Consider the following 9,911-nt stretch of genomic DNA (forward strand, 5'->3'; position numbering starts at 1 on the left):
TGGAGACAACATCTCCTTCGAAGACCTTGAAGGAGCGCTCACTCAGTAAGGACTGCAACCAGGTTAATGCGACGCCGGATACTCCCAGGTTTTTAAGTCTGAGGATCAGAATGTTATGATTGACAGTGTCGAAAGCGGCACTGAGGTCAAGGGGGATAATTGCTGCAGTTCCCCCTTGATCCAAGATCCTCCTTGCCTCCTCAGTTGCTGCGAGGAGGGTGGTCTCAGTCCCAAATCCGGGACGAAAACCAGTCTGGGATGGCTGGAGTAAATTATTAGGTTCCAGAAAATCCACCATGGTAGTGTTTATGTCTTTTTCAAGAGTCTTGCTCGCCCAGGGAAGGAGCGACATGGGCAACAGTTGGCCAAATCAGCTTGATTGAGATTAGGTTTCTTTAAAAGAGCTTTGACCATAGCACATTTCCAGGCCGAAAGAACTGTACCAGAAGAGATGGAGGAATTCACAAGGTCGAGGATAACAGGACAAATTATATCAGTGGCTAATGTGAGAATCTGAGGAGGGGCAGAATCTGTTGGAGACCCAAATTTAAGTTTAGTCATAATTGGGCCCAACAAAACTGAATCTAGAGGGGGAAATTTCTCTAGTAAAATTTGGGTTCCATGTTGTGATTCTGGCATAGCTGACATAATATGATGATTCTGTGAGGTCGGAAAGGACAGATAGATGTTATGAATTTTCTGTAGAAATAATCCTGCCAGGTTATTTCAGCGTGTGAGAGCGCCATCAGACGAAGGCTGGTTCAAAGGCAGTTTGGTGAGGGTCTTAGCAATACGAAATATTTCTTTGGGGGAGTTTGTGGATAAATTAATCTTATCTTCATAATAAGCTGCTTGGGCAGCTTTGATTTCAAGTTTCTAGGATCTGATTGTCTCCCTATATTCTAATTTGCTAAGGTCAGAATAATCCCGTTCCATCTTCTTTCAAGCCTTCTGCAAAATTGTTTTAGTTCTCTTAACTTGGGTGAGAACCAAGGGGTGGTATTCTGCCTGCTGGTTCTGTGGGTAGCTTTCTTGGGAAGTACAGCATTAAGTGAACCTTGGATCCAAAGATTAAAGTTTTTGATGACCAGGTTAAGATTTGGATCGCTGACTGGTCTAGTAGCTTCCAAGACGTGTTTCCACTGATCAGTAGGAAGTCTAGACCAGTTCTGTTCCTGCACCGAGATTGTATTGGGGGAACAGAGGGTCCGGGCATTGCCCAGGTTAAGGGGATTAGAAAGATATCGGACCAAGGGAGTGGGACAGGAGTTCCTACACTAAGTATATTACAGTTGCTAAAAACAGTGTCTAGTAGATGACCCCTGTACTGAATGGGTTTCAATACTCTCTCGTTAAGCTGGAGTGCCAGGAGATTCCCAATCAACTTGTAAGCCATATTGTCAGGTGGGTCATCTAGATGGAAATTAAGGTCACCGAGCACAGTAAAGTTAGATGGAGCAAAGGCTAAGTTAGCAATAGTAGTGGGAAGGGCATCAAGGAATTGTCTCGGGGAGCCTGGAGGGTGGTCTATTAGAAGGTCAGAGAAGGTGCTGGTCGGGGAGACGTCTATAGAAAAGACAAGGCTTTCGCAGTCCGACAGAGGGTCTGCAATAATGCAGCACTTCAGTTTATTGTTAAAGACGTTAGCTATACCTCCACCTCTGCCACTCTTGCGGCACAGCATAACTGCAGCTTGCAAATCACCCCTAAAACTCATGCACTGTCCTTGTGTGATACTGGAAGACCTAAAGATGATTCTTTGCACTACGGTCCCATAACTCACTGCCAATGATTCACTCAGACCCGGCATCTAATGTGTACTGCTTTCAATAGGAGTCACCCCATTGTTCCTCATAACTAGAATCTCGCCTCCGCCTCCAAAATTGTGAGCTATGGAATGATATCCACTGTGACTAGTCTTATGAAACCCAGTCATGAGATTCTGCCCTGGGCTTGCTGCTGTCTCAAACTGCTTATACGCTGCCAATTTCTGAAGCTCTTTGTTTGTGCATTGAATTTTGAACATCTGTGAACCAGACCTCTTATTGCATGCTTTCCTGTCCAGTTTCTGCCCGCTTTACCCAGAGCCCATGCCTTGATCTTGTGTTGCTTTTACAGATTTCTCTCATCTTTACCTTGATTTTGTTTAATCCTTTGTCTGCCTTTTTTTCTTCAGTCAGGTGCAGGTCCTGGGCTGCTTCTTTGCTAATTGTTCTTAGTTCAATTCTTTTGTTTCTGCTATTAATCCCCTTTGCATATTTCTTTGTTTATCATAACTCTAATATGTTCTCCCCAGTTGCCTAGATTTTTCCCTTTATTATTATTCCTTTACTCAGTGTTTCTCTTATTCCCTTATAGTTCTAGTCTCTTGCTTGTTAGATTTCCTAGAATGCTGCTGCTTGTCCTGCCTCATTTGTTCTATGTTTTTTCCTAGTATGCCATGATCCTCACCCTTTGCTACAGCTCTTAGATTGCTTTCTAGTGCTTGCTCTGTGTTCTCCTCTTGGGTCTAGACAGTGAGGCATTTTGTACTCACCTGTGTGAAAGTGTATTTCTTTGGACAGGTGTTGGAATCTAGTTTCCAGGAGGCAATTACTGTCACACCCTGTGTCTTATGTTACATGTAGACATTCCCTGTTGCTGTGGGATGATCTTAGTTTTACCTGTGAACAACCCTAGTTGTAGCCCAGTCTCTTTTACCATTATTGGTTCAGTTCTGTTTGGTCACATTAAGGTTGCATGGCCTTCTCTTCCATGCTCCTGTGCTTTTTGTACCTGTTCTTTCCTGGTGTATGCCCCTGCTGCTCTTCTGCCTTGGTACACTACTTGCATAGGCAGACATTCTGTTGTGTACCCCACAAGTCTTCCCTGCTGCTTGCGAAGTAATCTCGCAGAGACGACATGAGATATCGCCCCATACCCACCTTAGCCCACTTGAGATGTCTTCACAAACCAGGATGGAGATGGTATCGGGGGAAGGAAGCTAAAGATGACGGGGATGGTGTCCAGAAGACCAGTAGAGGACCTCCCTCTGTTCGGAGTATAACCGTAAACACCCGTTACACACATGTGGAAAGCAGTAATTACCTTGTAACTGGAAACAACATATAACGAGAAGCCATCTACATAATAAAGTAATTAGCTCTCCTGCGTGGTGCAAAGGGAAACAGGCACCAGCACTCTAGCACGGTGCGGAACAAAATAATAAGCACTCCTGCGCGGTGCAAAAGAAAACAGAAACAAGTTCTCCAGCGTGATCTAGCATGCACAAAAGAAAGCGCTCCAGCGCGGTGTGAGGGAAAACAAACAATAGCACTCCAATGCGGTGTAGTAAACAGTGACAAGCGCTCCTGCGCTGTTAGACGTCAAATAACCAAACCCCCAAAGTACGTGCCAAACATACAAAACACTGTCAAGGCACTATCCAGCGTGCTTGCACTGGATGGGGAACCAAAGCCTCGGCACAGTGGTTTGCGCTAGCATGGAGACAGGAGAAATGTCACAAAGGAAACGAGGCAGCGTTCCAGCTCGGCCTTGGGATACCTGTAATCGGCGTCTGATGCAGATCCAGGCATCCGTCAAGGGCAAGGGCGTGAATCCAAAGAGCTGAGCCGGCGGGAACCGCTGCAGTTATGTGGTTTCCCCCAGAAGCGCTGTGTGACGTAGCGGCAGCTTTCGGTAGCAGGGAACTGGACAGCTAACCGCCTGCATCACGGAAGTGAGGAACACTAATTTCCGCATGGGTGAAGGAGCACACACACACCAGATAATCGGGGGGCAGGGCACCCACCGAACCATGACACATTCCTTGACTTTGAGTGTTGCTCTGCCTAGAGTCTCTGACCTAACCATACATTCCTCACAAATAAAATCAATAATTTAGATTGTGACCAAATACCGTTGCATTTGTATATAGAGCACAGACAGCGGTGCCATGGCATCAAAATAATGTAGCAGAGGTCCTTCCTGTAACCTCCAACTTAAACAGTTACACGAGAAAAACACATTTTACAAACATCTTGTAAAACAGACCCATTTGAAGGTCTGATTCACCACAGTATCATGGGGGATACAATCCCAGGTAGTTTTTGAGGACGTTGACTAGGGCATCCAGCTTCACCTCTTTTACTTGTCCTCTCAACAAAAAACTCGCTATTTTCAACTTCTCATCAGATCTTTGTTACATCCTCCCCACCACAGAGAGTGAAATACACCACAAACTGCAAGGAGTTTACAATTTCCAACACAGGTGACTCCTCAGAGAGAGAAATAAACAAACTGCCTGGAGTTTACAATCTCTAACACAGGCGACTCCTCAGAGAGTGAAATACACAAACTGCCTGGAGTTTACAATCACCAACACAGGTGACTCCTCAGAGAGTGAAATACTCAAACTGCCTGCAGTTTACAATCTGTAACTGAGCTGTCTCCTCAGAGAGTGAAATACTCAAACTGCCTGGAGTTTATAGTCTCTAACACAGCCCTCTCCTAAGAGAGTAAAACACACAAACTGCCTGGAGTTTACAATCATTAACACAGGAGACTCCTCAGACAGTGAAATACACAAACTGCCTGGAGTTCACAATCTCTAACACAGGCGACTCCTTAGAGAGTGAAATACACAACTTGCTTGGAGTTTACAATCTCTAACAGAGCTGTCTCCGATGAGAGTGAAATAAACATCACTTACTGTCTGAAATCACAGGTACACACAGTTTACAGCTTTGTGGTTTGTACTCTGAGCCAATCCTGTTCTGCAAGGTCTTTTTCTGCAACTTTTAAGTACAATGTTCATCCAGTTAGAATTGTGATGAGCAAAACCTTTCTATTCATCGACTGGTAGCTCTGAAGAGAAGGATCAGATGACTTACAGTCTTGTTGGCTATAGTTCCTACCTGCTCTCCACCCACTCTCCACCCACCTTATACTGCCTCCTCTACCCTTGGAAAATTACAATTACTTGTTTTTTCTCTGGATGTACACACATCTAAAAGTGAGCACATGCAGACCATTCTAAATACACTCAAACATAACGAAGGCAAACTGAAACAACACCCATGCATATAAACAAACACAATACAAACAAAAGAAAGGTGCAAGCAGATTCACACATATGTATACATGTGCACATATTAACATAAACAAAAACACAGTCACAATACAACAGAAAAAAGGCACACATACTCAAGAAAACACACGCACATATACAAACACACTAATACACATAAACAGACTAGCAGAAACAAACACACACATATACATATAGTACATACACTCACTCTGTTCTCATATTGTTTATTTAAATACAAGAACAGAGTAAGGATGTATCTGATGTTCAGAATTATTCATTTACAGAGTCTCCTGTTTAGCATCGCCATCCTAATACTCATACTTCATAACAGAATGATTCATACAACTTTGATGCTCAGCCAGCTGTAATTGAAGAAAGAAAGTAAGCCTGGGCGTAGTTTGCGTAGCAGCACTACACGTAGCTACGCAAAGTACACTTTTATCTATGTTCAACTACTTTGATCTATGCGTAGCTGATAACACAGCATCTTGCACATTGCAAGTTACAATAAAATTAGAATTTCTGTCTTTATATGCTATAACGCATAAAGTAATTTCACAAAGGTGAAAATAATACATTAGCAAGCAGTGAGAGAGGTGATGATTTTGGGATCCTCCCTAACCTAGGGAGAGAACCAAGCAGATGCCTTGAAAACAAAAAGCACATCTTCTTGAACGATTCGGCGGTGGTCCGATCCTCTGAGGACCACCTCAAGCACAGTTATTGGCAAAAATACAATCCCAACCAAAGGCCCTGCAAAGCATTATGGGACAAGATTAGCAGTGGGCAGTGAATATTATAGTATCCAATATCAAAATAATTCTACACAGAGCTGCAGTTCAACTTGTCGTTACTAGATGTTCCTCACGAGTCAAATGCAAAAGCATTGAAATTATTGTTACATCAAGCTGCAGTTCCACTCGCCGTTACTAGATGTCCCTCACGAGTCGACACGAGTCAAATGCAAAAGTTTCATGAAAGGGTTTCAATGCTTTTGCATTTGACTCATGAGGGACATCTAGTAACGACTAGTGGAACTGCAGCTTGATGTAATAATAATTTCAATGCTTTTGCATTTGACTCGTGAGGGACATCTAGTAACGACTAGTTGAACTGCAACTCTTTGAAGAATTATTTTGATATTGGACACTATAATATTCACTGCCCACTACTAACCTCGTCCCATAATGCTTTGCAGGGCCTTTGGCTGGGATTGTATTTTTGCCCATAACTGTGCTTGGGGTGGTCCTAGGAGGAAGGGACCACCACAGAATCATTCACCAGCATGATATGCTCTTTGTGTTCAAGGCTTCAGCTTAGTCCTCCCCATAGGTTAGGGGGGAACCCAAAATCATCACCTCTCTCATTGCCTAACATTTTTCATTCATAGTTCACTTTTGTGAATTGGTTAAATGATTTATAGCATGTAAAATTGTTGTAGCAAAGCATTTGTGGGTTATGTTGCTATTACTGGTATGCTATGTGTTTGTGCACGGGTTTCCACTCTGCTCTATCCATTTTGCGTAATGTGTAGTACTGCAAACTACGCATGCTCGGTCAGCGAAGCATAGTATTATGCCCAGGCTTTAAAGAAAGATATAGGATTAGTTAGGTTTTTAGGGAGTCTAAGTGAAACATCAGATCCTGCCCCCTTTCTAACATCTTCTTTTTTTCACCAAGACACATGCTGTCCTCCAAAAAATAGAAGAGGATACAGGTAATTCACCAAAAGGAGGCAACAAGATACGGGCTTTACACCAAAGGAAGAACATTTCATCATAGGCTACCCACTGAAGAAGGAACACAACAGTACAGGCTATCTACTGAAGAAGGAGCACCACAACACAGGTTATCAACCTCACGAGGACTGCCACAGCACAGGCTATGCACTGAAAGAAGAACACTGCATCACAGCTGTCCACAGAAAGGAACAACACTGTAGGACATGCTATCTACTGAAGAAGTAAAACCACAGTACAGGCTATCTACTGAAGAAGGAGCACCACAACACAGGTTATCCGCCCCACGACGAATGACACAGCACAGGCTATGCACTGAAAGAAGAACACTGCATCACAGCTATGCACAGAAGGAACAACACCATAGGACATGCTATACACTGAAGGAGGAATGACACAGCACAGTCTATCCACTAAAGGAGAGATACCACAACACAGCACAGCTGTCTACCAAAGAAAGAACTCCACACAACAGACTGTCTATTGAAAGGAGAGCACCACAGCACAGATTATACACCAAATGATGAACACCATAACACAGCACAGGCTGCCTGCTATAAGCTGAACATGGTAGCATAGACTTTCCAAAGAAGGGTGAGAATAATGAACCAGCCTATCAATCAAAGGAACACCACCATAATTCTGTATATCTCCTGAAGAAAGATCACCAGGTCACAGGCTGTTCTATGTGTCAGAAATACCATAGTGCAAACTACACACCCGAGGAAATAAACCATGGCAACAACTATTTACCAACGGAAGAAGATCATGGTGCAGGCTGTCTACCAAAGGAACAACAGCACAGGTTATCAACCTCATGAGGAATGCCACAGCACATGGTATACACCAAAGGAGGAACACCACAGCACAGCACAGGATGTCTACCAAAGAAGGACCAGCACATCACAGACTATTCACTGAAGGAATAACACCACAGCTGAAATTATACACTGAAGGAGAAACACCACATCAAAGGCTGTCCATCCCAGGAAAAACATAACACCATAGGCTCTTAACTAAAGGAGGAACACTTAGCTGCAGTCTGTCTACCTCATGACCAAAGAAGGAACAGCACAGCACAGCACTGCCTAAACACTAAAGGGAATATCTAGTCAGAGGCTATCCACCAAAGGCAAAAAGCCACGGCATAGTCACTGAAGGAGCAAACAACATTACAGGCTATCCACCAAAGTCAGAACACCACGGCAGAGGTAATACATTGAAGGAGCAACACCACATCATCAGCTAATTATGATAGGAGGAACAGCACGGCACAAGCAATACACCGAAGGAGCAACACCACATCATCAGCTAATTATGAAAGGAGGAACAGCACGGCACAAGCAATACACTGAAGGAGCAACACCACATCATCAGCTAATTATGAAAGGAGGAACAGCACGGCACAAGCAATACACTGAAGGAGCAACACCACATCATCAGCTAATTATGAAAGGAGGAACAGCACGGCACAAGCAATACACTGAAGGAGCAACACCACATCATCAGCTAATTATGAAAGGAGGAACAGCACGGCACAGGTAATACACTGAAGGAGCAACACCACATCATCAGCTAATTATGAAACGAGGAACAGCACGGCACAGGCAATACACTGAAGGAGCAACACCACATCATCAGCTAATTATGAAAGGAGGAACAGCACGGCACAAGCAATACACTGAAGGAGCAACACCACATCATCAGCTAATTATGAAACGAGGAACAGCACGGCACAGGCAATACACTGAAAGAGCAACACCACATCATCAGCTAATTATGAAAGGAGGAACAGCACGGCACAAGCAATGCACTGAAAGTGCAACACCACATCATCAGCTAATTATGAAAGGAGGAACAGCACGGCACAAGCAATACACTGAAGGAGCAACACCACATCATCAGCTAATTATGAAAGGAGGAACAGCACAGCACATGCAATTCACTGAAGGATCAACACCACATCATCAGCTAATTATGAAAGGAGGAACAGCACGGCACAGGTAATACACTGAAAGTGCTGTGCGGGAATAATAGAAATACATTTTGTGGACACATACACACAAATATAAAATTCCAAGCCACAATACAAACATTTCAAGAGAGGGATAGTCTTAAACCTATGCAAGTAGTGAACTGTCCGAGGCCAATAAATGGATGTGCTGAGAAGAATAACTGAGGGTGCCGCAGAAATACATAGGTCACAGTGCACATTACTTTTCGGAAAGACACATGGAAAATTTAACTGCACCGAAAACCCATAAATATATTATATTTCTTTGCAGATTCAAACTTGACTGGACATCAATAATTAGTATAGATGTCACAGAAAAGGTCTCCACATTTCTATCTGTTAAACAAACACTACCAGAGGCCAACAGTAGTTTTTTGGATTTGTCATGGAGCACTGAGTACAGGCTTTAAAAATGGTGGATTCTGCCTTAGTCCATGCCTGTTGAGAATATGTAAAAGTTGGATAGGCTGGGTTGGGCCCATTGAGGTCGAACAAGAGATAAGCACTCACTATGCAGGAAAACAAAAACATTTAGCCATGATTATCTCACCCTTAATCTGAGAAGAAAAAGAAATCACTGAAGAGGGGGGTTCTGCTAAACATAGGCATATACTGTGTTTAGGTTCTATCTTATCTGCCCAGCTTGGTATTTGCATCATAGTGGAATTTGTAACCTGTGTTGTGTGTGGCTTTTCCCATTTATATACTACTGTGTGTAATCCTGAACTTTGAACTTCAGACTTTGGGCTCTGTTTAAGACTGTCTGATTTTTCCCAATCGATTGATTGATTAAATCCATATTATTGTGTAAAATCGTTCTGTCTTACTTTAATAGATTTTTCTACTACATATGATATTGGCATGCCAGCCAGGACCTCTGCTTGAACTCAACAGCTGCCAGCCCAGAAAACTGCCAGTACCCCTAGAAGTGACTTGCTCACCTTTTAAAGGTAAAAGAGACACCATTGTTCAGTAAAAGTGTCTGCATTTCTAAGAGCCAGGGTAGGACTAGGGTGCATGACTTTTATTTAAGGTGGGAACAGTGTGAGGTCCATTCCTTTTCATATGTAAAGTCTTTAGCAATTAT

General features: G+C 43.2%; 1 protein-coding gene across 1 annotated transcript in view; it reads right to left on the reverse strand.

Moving 5' to 3' along the window:
* Positions 1-4,824, reverse strand: part of LOC146839179 (CD5 antigen-like) — a 621,574-nt gene extending 616,750 nt beyond the window's left edge. The window contains exon 1 of the mRNA XM_085603206.1: positions 4,691-4,824. The gene's annotated coding sequence lies outside the window, so the exon portion shown is untranslated. The remainder of the gene's footprint in view (positions 1-4,690) is intronic.
* Positions 4,825-9,911: the final 5,087 nt, after the last annotated feature.

Source organism: Triturus cristatus, chromosome 4_2 (assembly GCF_964204655.1).
Source record: "Triturus cristatus chromosome 4_2, aTriCri1.1, whole genome shotgun sequence".
NCBI lineage: Eukaryota > Metazoa > Chordata > Amphibia > Caudata > Salamandridae > Triturus > Triturus cristatus.